This window comes from Corythoichthys intestinalis, unplaced genomic scaffold, assembly GCF_030265065.1.
Source record: "Corythoichthys intestinalis isolate RoL2023-P3 unplaced genomic scaffold, ASM3026506v1 HiC_scaffold_23, whole genome shotgun sequence".
NCBI lineage: Eukaryota > Metazoa > Chordata > Actinopteri > Syngnathiformes > Syngnathidae > Corythoichthys > Corythoichthys intestinalis.
In genome coordinates this window covers 12,068,188-12,082,337 of record NW_026651592.1, presented here as the reverse complement: position 1 = coordinate 12,082,337, position 14,150 = coordinate 12,068,188, and the positions used below count along the sequence as shown (strand labels likewise).

At 40.0% G+C, this 14,150-nt stretch overlaps 1 protein-coding gene across 17 annotated transcripts in view; it reads right to left on the bottom strand.

Moving 5' to 3' along the window:
* Nucleotides 1–14,150, bottom strand: part of LOC130911137 (CD166 antigen homolog A-like) — a 164,712-nt gene that overhangs the window by 89,202 nt on the left and 61,360 nt on the right. The gene's annotated exons all lie outside the window — the stretch shown is intronic.

The following is a 14,150-nucleotide window of genomic DNA, read 5'->3' as shown; positions in this document are numbered from 1 at the left end:
CTGCACGTCCCCGAGGAAGAACCCGACGAGCTTTAGCAGGTGCAGGCGCTGGGCCAGCCTTTTGCTAACCATTAGGCTGGTCCAGTAATTGGTGCTGCAAATTTGGCGGCGCTTGCCAAAAGAATGCTCCGTCGGCTCAGAGTTGGCACCAGGGGTCGCGTTAACCGAATATTTTTAAAAGCAAAAAAAAAAACAACAACAAAAAAACAAACAAACAAACAAAAAAAAACGGGCAGTTATCATTTATTTTATGTAAATATTTCGAAGTAGCAAAACAAAGAGCTTTTTAAGCTGAAAAATCTTGTGAATAATGGGCAAATCCCTCAATTTTTTATAGATATGAACGTAAAACAGTCTCGATTGAAAAACAGAGCTAATTAGGATTGGGATCTCTCTATGGGTGCGTGAAATAAAGCCGGTGATGCTGTGATGTTGCGAATCCGATGAGAGATTCAAAGAGTGTTCAGGATTTATTTTTGGTTAACTTAAGAGAATGATGAGGATGGGTGTGTGTGGTTTTCTGAAATACAGAATAACCATATGCAACATATGAATTACTGTATGTTATACACTAGGCCTGAACGATATATCGTTTAAACATCGCCATCGCGATGTGCGCATGTGCAATAGTCCCATCGCAAGGACGTGCGATAGTTTTTTAATTTCATTTTTTTTTATCCACAAACGTTTGTTTTGAGGAAGGAGAGGGGAAAAAAGCGCAGTTTCTCTTTCTCTCCAGCAAGTCATCGGCTCCTCCCCCTCCCCCTGCAACAGCGGAGTGGAGGGAGGAGGGGCCGAACAGCAGAGCGGAGGGAGGAGGGCCCGTTCTCAAAGTGAAAGCAAGCAATCAACACGTTGGAGGAGCAAGGAAGACTGTATCCAAAAGGAGTTTTGGAAGTATTTTGGCAAGAACAAGACTATAAGGGACAAAAAACAGCCCTGTCGACAGTGTCTCGCCATGGTTGCCTCAACAAGAAGTAATCTGTCAAACATGTGGGACCATTTAAAACGCAGGTATCTATGCATTCCTGCTACGAGCTCCCCATCAGAGGCTTTTTAGCACAGGTGGGAACATTGTTAAATGCCAACGTTCTTGTCTCAAGCCTGCTATAGTGGATAAACTAATAGTCTTGGCCAAAAACCTATGAGACCCAGTTGAGAATTGCTGAGCAAGGAAGGTGGACGATATGCAGACAAATACATAACACAGCTGAAGGAATGTCTTTTCTTTTTATTCATGTGACAGCTATCAGGAAGGCAGGAAATTTGGGAGTTAAAATGGTTCTGTTATTCATCACAGTTATTTGCAGTTATTCAGTTCAATTATTTACAAGTTCAATTGAGTTTGTTTCTTTTATATTTAAATTTATTGTAAACCGTATTTTTCAAATAACTATATATAGTACAGCTGCACATAAAGTTTTGATACTTAATATTTTTGTTGAAATATTTTTACAACTTTGTTGCCGTTTTGCAGTTTTATATTGTTATATTTTGTGTAAACAACTCAGGGGACTAATGCACTTGCACTTTTATTAGTCAGATTTAATATTTAAGTTCAAATATGTTGACAACTTTGTTGTTTAACTGAGGTTTTTATGTATTGTTATAGTTTGTGAACTCTTTTGTCATATTTAATATTTTTTGTTCAAATATGTTGACAACTTTGTTGTTTTACTGAGGTTTTTATTTATTGTTATAGTTTGTGAACAACTCTTTTATTTGTCATATTTAATATTTTTGTTCAAATATGTTGACAACTTTGTTGTTATTTTACAGAAGTTTTTATTTATTGTTATATTTTGTCAAAAACTTAGGGGACTAATGCACCTGCTCTTTTATTTATCATTTAATGTATTTGCTGCTGTTGAAGTGTAAAATATTGTATTCAATAAATGATCTATTTTGTGCAGACATGACTTCCTGGATACCTTCATACAGAAATCTTCATCATTCACAAATTAAACGGTATTATATGAATACACTGTGGTCACGGTGTGTTATGTAAAGTATTTCCAAACAGCTATTCAAGTCATTTAGTGAAAATTTCTTTAAAAAAGATAGATCTTTTTTTTTTTTAATATCGCAATATAATATCGCAATATATTGCAAACCTAAAAAAAATCGCAACAATAGTTTTTTCCAATATCGTTCAGGCCTACTGCCAACTGTATATATCCATCTTGTGTCTTATCGTTCCATTCCAACAATTTATTTTACAGAATATATATATAATTTACTGAAAAATATGGCATATTTTATAGATGGTTTGAATTGCGATTAATTACGATTAATTAATTTTTAAGCTGTAATTAACTCGATTAAAAATTTTAATCGTTTGACAGCCCTAATATATATATATATATATATATATATATTTTTTTTTAATTAAATCGTTTTCTAAATGTATTTAATGTTACAGACATAATATGTTACACTCATCCAGAGTCTTTAGTTAAGGCTTAAGGTACCAATAACAGCGGTAACTAATTTTTCAAAAATGTATCACGTTAAATATTCATCGCAGTTAATGCATGCATTGCACGACCCACTCACGAATTGTCGCGCTCAATCTGTAATGGCGCTGTTTTAGCCATTTAGGGAGATAAAAGGCAGCGTAAAATGAGTAGAGTGAATATTAGCAGCCTTTGGAGCCATTTTTAATAGGCTAAAGCCTTACAGTCCCTCTCCCTACGAATAGAATTACCATGGGAAGCAAGGCAGCAATTGATCTGTTTTTTAACCCCTTATGTTATTTCCCAACGCAGAGAAGATATATCAATTGGTAGCACTACGCACAGTCATGGGTCCACTTCCCACCATGCATTTGGGTTGAATGGCTGCAGTTATCATTTACTGAAAGCTCAACAAATACACTAGATGGCAATATTTGGTCACAATATACAAAGTCACAAGTCTTTCTATCTGTGGATCCCTCTCACAGAAAGAATGTTAATAATGTAAATGTAAATTTATGGTCATAATAAATAAATACAGTACTTATGTATGATGAATGTATATATTCGTCAGAGTTTTATTCATTTTTTTCTTAATGCATTGCCAAAATGTATATGATCGGGAAAAATTATCGGGAATGATTGGAATTGAATGGGGAGCAAAAAAAAAAGCAATCGGATCAGGAAATATCGGGATCAGCAGATACTCAAACTAAAACGATCGGGATCGGATCGGGAGCAAAAAATCATGATCGGAACAACCCTATATACAGTGGGGAGAACAAGTATTTGATACATTGGCAGTGTATCAAATACTTGTTCTCCCCACTGTATTATTCCGCAGTACTGTTTTACATATTTATTTTTAAATGCCAGAATTTAAAAATAGTACTCAAGTCTGAGTCTTGGGATATTCTAGTATACTTTAGAAGTTGAAGAGCTCATGGATATCTCACAGAAAATTTTCATTATTATTATTATTTTATTTTATTTTTTTAATCAGGCCAAAAGACAAGAATAATAAGCAATTTTAAAGTTACTTTTATTTTGAAATGGTACATCAAAATTTCATCAGAGCACTTTAATTCGCATCTTGAAATCAAGGGCGTAGGTTCGCATAGGGATGGTAGGGACATAACACTAGCAACTTTTCAGGATGCTCAAATTTTCCCCACCAATTTTGAAGCAACCTTATTAGCATTATAATATAATGAGTTTAGTTATATCAGTAATCTAGATGATCTTCCCATATGCTGTTGGGAGAGAATTGATGTGTTTTAGTGTTAACGTTAATTAAAACGTTTTGAAATGTCAAAAAATGTAGTGAACTCTGCTGGTAACCATGGAACCAGCATCATATGATCAAAGAGCCTGCTTAGAGACAGAGCTCCCATACTGTGTTTCACAGGAATATGTGGGCAGTTAAATAAAACAAAAAACAAACATACTGCTGCTTTTCTTCTTGTAATCGGCCTAGATTTGGGGGAAAAAAAAAAAAAACTAACAAAAAAAAAATGGGTAGAGCATGTTGTGACTTTACATTTTTGAAACTAAATACCTATAACGGCAACTATTCATTCATTAAAATGTCTTTTTAAAAAAAATATTATTTATTGAAACAAAATCTTTGCAGCCTACGCAGACATTTTTCAGACCATCATATATTAATGGTAAGTGAGGTAAAAACAAATTAATCCTGATTTAGATTTTTTTCCATAACTGCTCAACCCACGAATGCACTTTAAAGATCAAAATAAGGGAAAAGTAGATGAAAGGGACAACCAATTAAATCAATGTATTGTTACCTCCCTCGCGTGACTCGTGAGGTGACAGGTGAGAATGGATGACTGCTCTTGATGACTTTATAACTGGTGGCATTTATTGCTGCGTACACACATACGTCCGACTGCCTCAAAGTAGCTAGACTCTCTCGCCTTCTGGCGCGCGCTCTTTTCCCCACGCGCGCATGCACATACACCCGCCTGACGTCTCCCAGGCAACCCGTGCAACAGTATTGTCCTTGTGGAAGGACAATGTAAACTAACACATACCTGTCAGGTTGTACGGTTTCAGCGTAACTTGTACAAGTGAGCACTGATTTTTAAATGTGTACGCCGTACGTTCCAAATCTGTAAGTTTTTCGTGCATGACGTTTTTTTTTTCTCCGTCCAGATTTTGTCACTGTTTCGGCAACGAGACAATGTGCGTTACTACGTTGGTTGAATGATGCGAGAAAAGTCAGACACGAAGAGCGAAGAGCGGGAGTGGGAAGGAGGAAAAAGTTATGCCGCTGTTGCAAACGCAATGCTAGGCGGCTCCAGTTTTTCCTGACTGTAGCCGACAGCCTACAATCTACGCCCACTTGATATCACATGCATATACATTCACAGGCCACTTTATTAGGTACACCATGCTAGTAACGGGTTGGACCCCCCTTTTGCCTTCAGAGCTGCCTCAATTCTTCGTGGCATAGATTCAACAAGATGCTGGAAGCATTCCTCAGAGAGTTTTGTCCATATTGACACAATGGCATCACACAGTTGGTGCAGATTTGTCGGCTGCACATCCATGATGCGAATCTCCCGTTCCACCACATCCCAAAGAAGCTCTATTGGATTGAGATCTGGTGACTGTGGACGTAAAATTTGACTCGCCATTTGTTTCTACATCCGACGACATGCTCTAAATACGCCGATCTATGACAGCACCGCAGTTTGTTTTCCTGCAAGACGGACGCACGGCATATTTTCTTGTGAGAGAAATCAACATGGGTTAGTGCAGGTGGTGGAAAAAAAAGAAGAAGGTGATGCTTACCATTAACATAAAGATGGATATGATAGAAAAATATGAGCTTGGGGTGCGCATCCGTGATATGGCTCAACAATACTAGAGCTGTCCCGACTAGTCGACGTCATCGATGACGTAAATGCGTCGACGGGCAAAACATACCGTCGACGGGTAATGACGGGTTTAAAAAAAAATTACATGCGGATAAAGTTTAGAATGGCAGGCGCTCGCGATGCAAGCGGTTGTTACTGGCACTCCCAAGGGGGCCGCTGTTATTTCAATCTGACCGGCATTGTCAGATTGAGCAAAGAGGAAGAAAGTGGGCGAGCGCGAGAGAGGGAGCGAGATCGGGGCAACCAACAAGGAAGACGCCGTAGATGTGTTGGTAAAAACGCCAAAAAAGGCGGCGGTGACTTTGAGTGACTATAGCCACCGAACGGCAACTGTTCCATCGTGTCACGAATATTAAAAAGCGTCAGGCGATCGTACACGTGCAGCGGTGACACTGTCCGTATAACAAGTAGTAAATACAGAGAAAATAACAATACATGGAGCAGAGTGAGACGGCCAGCCAAGCACAGGGGCGCCATCTTGAATTCTAAAAACTATTATCTATTCAATAAAATCTATCCGTCAATAAAAGGGGTTAAAAACTAAACTGAAAGGTATTTTCATCTCAAATGTTCATAAGAAAAAAAATTGAAAACTTAATTGAAGCATCTTTTTGCCCCAGCAAGGCAACAAACAAGGCAGTTGAGCAGGGGAGTCCAAACCGGTTCTCAAGGGCCGCTGCGGATCCTGGTTTTTGTTTCTACAGATCGAGCACAGACAGTTTAACCAATTTCTGCTATAGACCCTACCCACCGACGTCACAAAATCACGTGATCGCTGTATTGTTCCGCCCCATTGTCCTTTTGTCATTTTGTGTCTGTATTACCAATGGTCTCAATTGATCGAGCCATTTATAATGCATTTCATGGAAGACCCGGTGCTTTCGGATGCCGTAAACTCACTGGATGCGTTGCATAATAACGTTATGTGGAAAAGCTTCAGTTTATCCATTCGCCAGATCCATATTTGATGCCTAAATCCATGTTTTTGGACCCGCTGTCTTCGCCGTCATTGTCTGACATCTGCTAGCTACCCTGATATTTACAACTATCTTGTCCACACAAAATCAGCCTATTCTCACGAAAGTTTGAAAAACTTTAAGAGCTTGGAGGCTTATAAATACTTCGTTGCTGGTTGGGTGAAACAGGTCCTCGTCCACGAAAATTCGGCAGGAATCTATCTTGTGCTTGGAAAGGTGAGTTACGAAATTTTCAATTCAAAATCTTTTGTCCTTGCTAACATCCACTGTCAAGTCTAATGTATTTCATGTCATTTGTCAATGGAGCTAGGGCTTTTAATGTTTATATGGTTTAGCGATAGCACTCTCACGACATACATACGTGTATGTTGTCGGCGATTAGCCTAGCAATGATCTTAATTGTGGTTGTCAGCCCAAAACCCTCTAAATATATATTAAATGCATCTTGCCAGATATAAAATGACTACTACATAATCTGTGGTAATCGTTTGGAGCCCAGTTTTCTCGTCGAATTGCAGCAGCCCGTCTCGCTCTCCTCTCCGGGTCTCTCGGAATCCGGTAGAACTTCAAGTCTCTCCGTCTATCTTCTCTGTTATTGCAACCGACCGCCACACACGCCTTCACCATTTTGATTATTAATGTTAACGAGCAGAAAAACACGCCGTAAATAGGAGGAACGTACGTAGCCGTAACAGGTAAACACGATGTGTTGCCGGACACTTGGGCGGCACCAGTCAGGAGGGCGGAGTTGTGACGTCACGTGGGTAGGGTCTATAGCAAGCGGCACCTGACTACAATCAACTGATTACACTTATAAGACACAAGACTGGTACAAAGGCGTCGTCCTGTTTTGTTGCAAAGACATCCTGCACCTACTGCTGCTCGATGTGGAATAGTTTGGGGAGCCCTGCAGTAGAGGCAGAAGGCGAGAATCACAGCAAACACACGCACACATGTGTTCATGCCATGAGGGTCCACTCACATTCTGTACCTAACTTTATAGAATAACGGAAGCGGCCTGAATAGTGTTCTGTTCTGCGTAGAGACGAAAACGATTATAATAGAGAAAATGAGTGGAAAAAAATAATTGCAGCTCCTATGTTCATTCTGAGTTACTGTTCATGGAAAAAGAACATTGGCGGCTATTATGTTCATTATGCGACATGACATGCTTTAGGAGTCCTCATCTGTTGCTTTTGTTCGGATAAATTCCAATTCACGCAGAAATTCGGATTACGTCGCCAGCGTAGGAACTCCATCGCAACCCGTTAGAGGTGCAACAATTAATCGATTAATAGACAGCTAATCGATTCGCAAATTAATCGACAACTATTTTGGTAACCAATTAATCATTTAGGACCTTCTTCACCTTACACTTGTCTAAATTCTTGAATACATAACACACATATAACTTCTCAATCGTAAATGTAGTCGTAGATTTCTTCATTATATTTTTGTTATGTCAAAGTAGGACATGAACAAAAAGATCGATAGTCATCGATGAATAAATTAGTTGCCAACGATACAGTTGTAGACTACAGTTAAATTAGGAAGCTGGAATAAAATATTATTTTTGAAGGAAGTAGTCATCCATTTTGCCTTCTTTCTTACTTGCAACATGGCTAAAACAACTTCAAGCTAAATTCTGAAGGAAGGTAATTGAAAAAAAAAGTGACATTTATCAAATAAATCGTTTAATTAATCATCCAATTAATCGATTATGAAAATAATCGTTAGTTGCAGCTCTATAACCCAGGGACTACCTGTATTTATTTAGTAAGTGGAATAATCTTACACATTAATCGGTTAACTTGTCTTTAACACTCAAAACAAGATGGAGAAAATGATTTGACAAGACTTTAAGACAGGGGTGGGCAAACTACGGCCCGCGGGCCACATTCGGCCCGTTGGTCTTTTTAATCCGGCCCGCCGAAGATTTGTACAGAAATAAGGTTTGATGTGAATGATTGCATTTATTTCATTTGACTTGTAATGACAGGCATTTCAACACCAGTAGGCGCAGTGTCTTGATTTTACGGAGCCCGAGCCATTTCCAGTTATCGCTCTTCGACTACTAGTCAGGTCAGAACCCATCTACACTACAGCAATGTCAAAGAAAAGAAAAGTCGACAGTGAGTGCCGGGTGTTTAACAAAGAATGGACGCCTAAGTACTTTTTCACTGAAGTCCGGTCCGAGGCTGTATGTCTTATTTGCCAAGAAACCGTTGCAGTTTTAAAAGAGTACAACATCAGCCGTCACTTTACCACCAAGCATGCTAATTACGCCAGCAATCTTTCAACACAAGGACGTACGGCTACCGCTAACAGGTTGGTCGCTTGCTTGCAAGCGCAGCAAAACACCTTTATTCGAGCAACTTCGATCCAAGAAGCAAGTACGAAGGCAAGTTATTTACTGGCATTCAAACTAGCAAAAGCCAGCAAGCCTTTCTCCGAAGGGGAGTTTCTTAAAGAGTGCGTGGTAGAGACAGCAAGTATTTTATGTCCTGAGAGCAAGAACAAATTCGAAAAAATTAGCTTATCACGCAGGTCAGTGACTCGCCGTATTGAAGTAATTGACAAACACTTAACTAGCTGTTTAACTAGCTATACTTAACCTGTGCGTTGCACCACCTGCGTCCTCGTCACACATCCCATTTTGGTTTGGTGGAGCTTCAGACCACGTGGGTTCTTGCAGACTTTGCCACATGGACAGACTGCACTCATTGTCGTCATTTCGTTCCGTTTCATCACCTGATTATCAGTCCTGTTGGAGTGCTCATCCTACCCCCCCTCTCGGGCACTCCTGGGGGTATGATTCATTAGGGCTTTCCGTAGCTTATATGTGGGTGCACCCTCACGGATGCTGCAGTTTGGGTTGCTGGCCCTCTCTGCCCCTGTTACTGTGTTTCCAGTTGTCAGCTGTCTCCCCAGCAGGCGCCATGGTGTCATCCGGCCTTTCCCGGAGGTCACTGGCTTAGCCAGATTAAATAGTTCTAATATACACTTTTGGTGCAACTTAAGACACATCATCAGTGTTGGCACCTGGGTTCACTGGGTGTTTCGGGTCTCACAACATACACCCTCGCCCAGGGGACCCAGCCGGGGTTGATCAAGTCCCGGCTTGTGTCTTAAGAGCATGTGAGTACGCGTCGCCCCGCTTGATCCACAGCCATCTGGACGCCTTCTCTGCTGCGTCACTGCTTTTCCTAATGGCTCGCCTGTTGTGCAGTCCCTTCACTCCAAGCATCTTAAGTGCCCTGATGAGCGACTGACCGGCAAATCCTGTGCACCCGACTTCTATGGGATTGCACTGGGTCTTCCATCCCCTGGCATTCGCCTGCCAGTTCCTCATACTTGGCTCTCTCTCTCTCTCTCAAAAAAATAAAAAGTTGTATAGCTGTTTGGATGATGTGCGGACACTAGCGAATGCATGGTAACCGTTTGTGAATGTCACAGCTGTATTAGCAGCTCATCATCAAGGATTTGCGTTGTTGTGAACATGTTTGTTACGGAGGACGAAGTTGATTGTTTCATTTCTATTTTTAATTTCATTCTTCAAGTGATGACGTTAGGATCAACGACAAAATAAAGTAAAAAAAAAAAAAAAAAACATACTGATGTCCTGCATCGTCATTTGGGAGTTTACCTCGCTGTATAGCCAGGACTGAGCCGTGGCGACTTGGTGAGGACAGTACAGCTGCGTTCAAGTGATGCCAGTAAATGGTATCGGCGCCCTCTTTGTTGAAACTGGCCGATGCCGATACCACCATTTCGGGCTGGAACGGCCCCTCCGTCGATACTGGTATCGGTGCATCTTTAATCACAATACCATTAACAATAACACGTTAAGCGTGCGACCGCTTTTATCGGATTGATATTGGTATCGGATTTTTGGAGGTGGACAATATGGGGATATCGGTTAAAAAAATCATTATCGGACAACTCGATCAACAACTTTTATTTCCATACTCTGAAATCTTCCCTTATCAAAAGATGAAATATAGCAAGACATCATTTTGACAGAATCACTGTTTTTAAGGATATGGATAAATACATTTTGGAGGAGAACAACTAAATTATATAAGGTCTTGAAGTCTTTATTTTTTTTCCATTTGAATATCTTTTAACTTTGAGAAAAGTCTGAGGCATTAGCTAAATTCACTCAGAAATTAATTATGCCATCTAGCGGCCACAAAACAATTAGCAATTGCTAATGTGGCTAATTTACAGCAGACGTCATCGGCGGACAAGATAGGTTATGTTTTCACCATTGAGATGTCGCAGCAATAATCACATGAATCCATTATACCAGTCAGACTCAAGGTTGCCGTCCTCTGATCGTGCTGGCCTGTTCAGTCACGTGGAGTCTTTACACCACTGCAAAAAATGAAGTATTTGACATAGAGCGCTGCCGTCAACGTGAGTCGAAAGCGCAGTTTTTAACCTCTCTCCCAGTTTTTATTTGGCATCGATTGATCACGGAAAACCGGAGATCTGATCTTTTTAATTTCATGATGAGAAATATGTTGTCTCCACTAGAGGTCACTCATGCTCTTTGGTAGGGCTGGGCGATATGGCCTTAAACATGTATCACGATAAATTGAGCAGATTTATCTCGATAACGATAAATGACGATAAATTCGCCCAAGCGGACTGTTATATAATTTGAAAATCTGAATCAATGCATGAAATACAGATTAACTATTTCTTGTTGATTTATTTACCAGCATTCAATTTGATATACTGTATTTAACAATTGTACATGCAGTCTAAACATTAAATTTTTAAAAAATTAGGGCTGTCAAAATTATCGCGTTAACTGGCGTTAATTAATTTTTTAAATTAATCACGTTAAAATATTTGACGCAATTAACGCACTTGCCCAGCTCAGACATATTTAAATGTCACTAGAGTGAAAGGCCCACCTGTTAATTGTGTTTTGCGGAGTTTTGCTGCCCTCTGCTGGCGTTTGGGTGCGACTGATTTTATAGTGTAAGTAATTATTGCCATCAACAATGGCGGGCTACTAGTTCATTTTTTGATTGAAAATTTACCAAATTTTATTAAAACGAAAACATTAAGAGGGGTTTTAATATAAAATTTCTATAACTGATTTAGAACTGATTTATTGTTATAATAAACAAATACAGTCCTTATGTACCGCATGTTGAAAATATATATCCATCTTGCGTCTTATCTTTCCATTCCAACAGTAATTTAGAGAAAAATATGGCATATTATATAGATGGTTTGAATTGCGATTAATTACGATTAATTAATTTTTAAGCTGTAATTAACTCGATTAAAAATTTTAATCGTTTGACAGCCCTAATAAAAATGTATTGTAAGCAATAAGAATTCAAGTATGAACATTTATAACAGCGTGTATGACTTGAACAATGTACATTGTCAAAATCAATATGCCTGTGCAAACATGTAATTGTAACACAAATGACTTGCAGCTTGAACAGTACACTTCAAAAAGACAACTTATTGTTAATGGCTGCTGTGATATAATTATTAAATACAAGTGTTTACTTTATGGTTTAAGGGTTTTTTTTCCCCCCCAGTGCATTTTTTCATAAATGCACGCACAATAAAAATAGCTGGGGCCATTTCTCGGTCATTATAAGTTTCGCCGTTGGATTGTACTTTATGCAGAATTCTTTACCATCACAAAAGCTATCAGAGGAATCACACACACAGACAGATACAAAATAACGCCACATAGTAATTGCTAGATGCAGTCCGTGCCCAATCCACTCATTAAGTTCAGCCGTTTCGACAAGGTTAGAGCCTCTATCCGACTCCATAACGTTCATTTGTAGCGTTAGCCGCTAGCTAGCGTTAGCCTGGCTACCAGTAGAAAGCACTGAAAGCACCATCTCCGGAAATCGTGAGAACAAAGGAGGACAGCGGGTGAAAGCTCGTCTGGATGCCACCAAGAGTCTACTAAATGTCGGTTGAAAGTTTGGTGAACCTCCCTTAAGCCACACTCCATCACGTTTTGCTTGTAGCGTTAGCTGCTAGCGTTAGCTTACCGGGCTTTTGTTTGATTGGCTTCCTGATGATCACGTGACTCCCTACGTAAGCACATTCACTGCTTTCTTAAAGGGGAATGAACATAGACGAACAACACAGAATCAAAGCGGGATGAAAAGACTATTTTCTTGTTTTATTAATTTACCGAATTTACCGACATGGTCAAAATTACGTCGGTCATCGTTAAGAATTTCGGTGACGGTAAATTTTCGGTTTACCGCCCTGCTCTACTCTTTGGACATTTCTGTTTTGCTTCATTTCTGTACGTTTTGACTCTCACAGTAATTGAATGATTTTTTGTTTTTTTGTAATGTCTTTGTCTTAATGTGTTTATGTGACATCTTATAGCACCGTATAATAATAAGTTTAAATAACTTTGTTCTGAGAAAAAAAAAAAAAAAACATTATAAGCAGTTATTCACAATGCTACTCATTACTTACAGTGGGGCAAATATTGCCTGGCTCTGCCAAACTATTCTCCCTGTATTTTTCAAACACTGAGAGAAATAGTCTGGGAACCATCCCATTAACGGCCTTTTCGAGCAGGTACAAAATCAATCGACAAATCAGATTCGTTGATTTGCGTGACGTGTTCTTCACGAGCAACGTCACGCTTGCGCGTCGAAAGTCGTCTCCACAACACAGATGGTCAACGGGATAACCGAGAACATGTTCCAATCCGCGGTAAATTCTGTTTTAAATTACCAAAAACACATCGACACGAGTCATTGACAATAGTCTGTCTCGCGCTAGCCATGTTGAATAAACTCCGCACGCAAGTCCCTCGTGCTTCCGTCGTCAGTTAATAACGTCACGTCTGCCCGTCGCTGATTGGTCCACTCCGCTGTCTGTTTGCTGTGGCTTGCTCCGCCCTGGAAATTGTATCCGTGGGAATGGTGGCCAGACTCAATAGCCGGAACAGCGTTGAGTCTGGGGTACCAGGCAAGGGCAAATAAGTATTTAGTCAACCACCAATTGTGCAAGTTCTCCTACTTGAAAAGATTAGAGAGGCCTGTAATCGTCAGCATGGGTAAACCTCAACCATGAGAGACAGAATGTGGAAGAAAAACAAAACCGAAAATCACATTGTTTGATTTTTTTAAAGAATTTATTTCCAAATTAGAGTGGAAAATAAGTATTTGGTCACCTACAAACAAGCAAGATTTCTGGCTGTCAAAGAGGTCTAACTTCTAACGAGGCTCCACTCGTTACCTGTATTAATGGCACCTGTTTTAACTCATTATCGGTATAAAAGACACCTGTCCATAACCTCATTCAGCCACACTCCAAACTCCACTATGGCCAAGACCAAAGAGCTGTCGAAGGACACCAGAGACAAAATTGTAGACCTGCACCAGGCTGGGAAGACTGAATCTGCAATAGGTAAAACGCTTGGTGTAAAGAAATCAACTGTGGGAGCGATTATTAGAAAATGGAAGACATACAAGACCACTGATAATCTCCCTCAATCTGGGGCTCCATGCAAGATCTCACCCCGTGGCGTCAAAATGATAACAAGAACGGTGAGCATAAATCCCAGAACCACACGCGGGGACCTAGTGAATGACCTACAGAGAGCTGGGACCACAGTAACACAGGCTACTATCAGTAACACAATGCGCCGCCAGGGACTCAAATCCTGCACTGGCAGACGTGTCCCCCTGCTGAAGAAAGTACACGTCCAGACCCGTCTGCGGTTGGCTAGAGAGCATTTGGATGATCCAGAAGAGGACTGGGAGAATGTGGTCATTATGGTCAGATGAAACCAAAAAAGA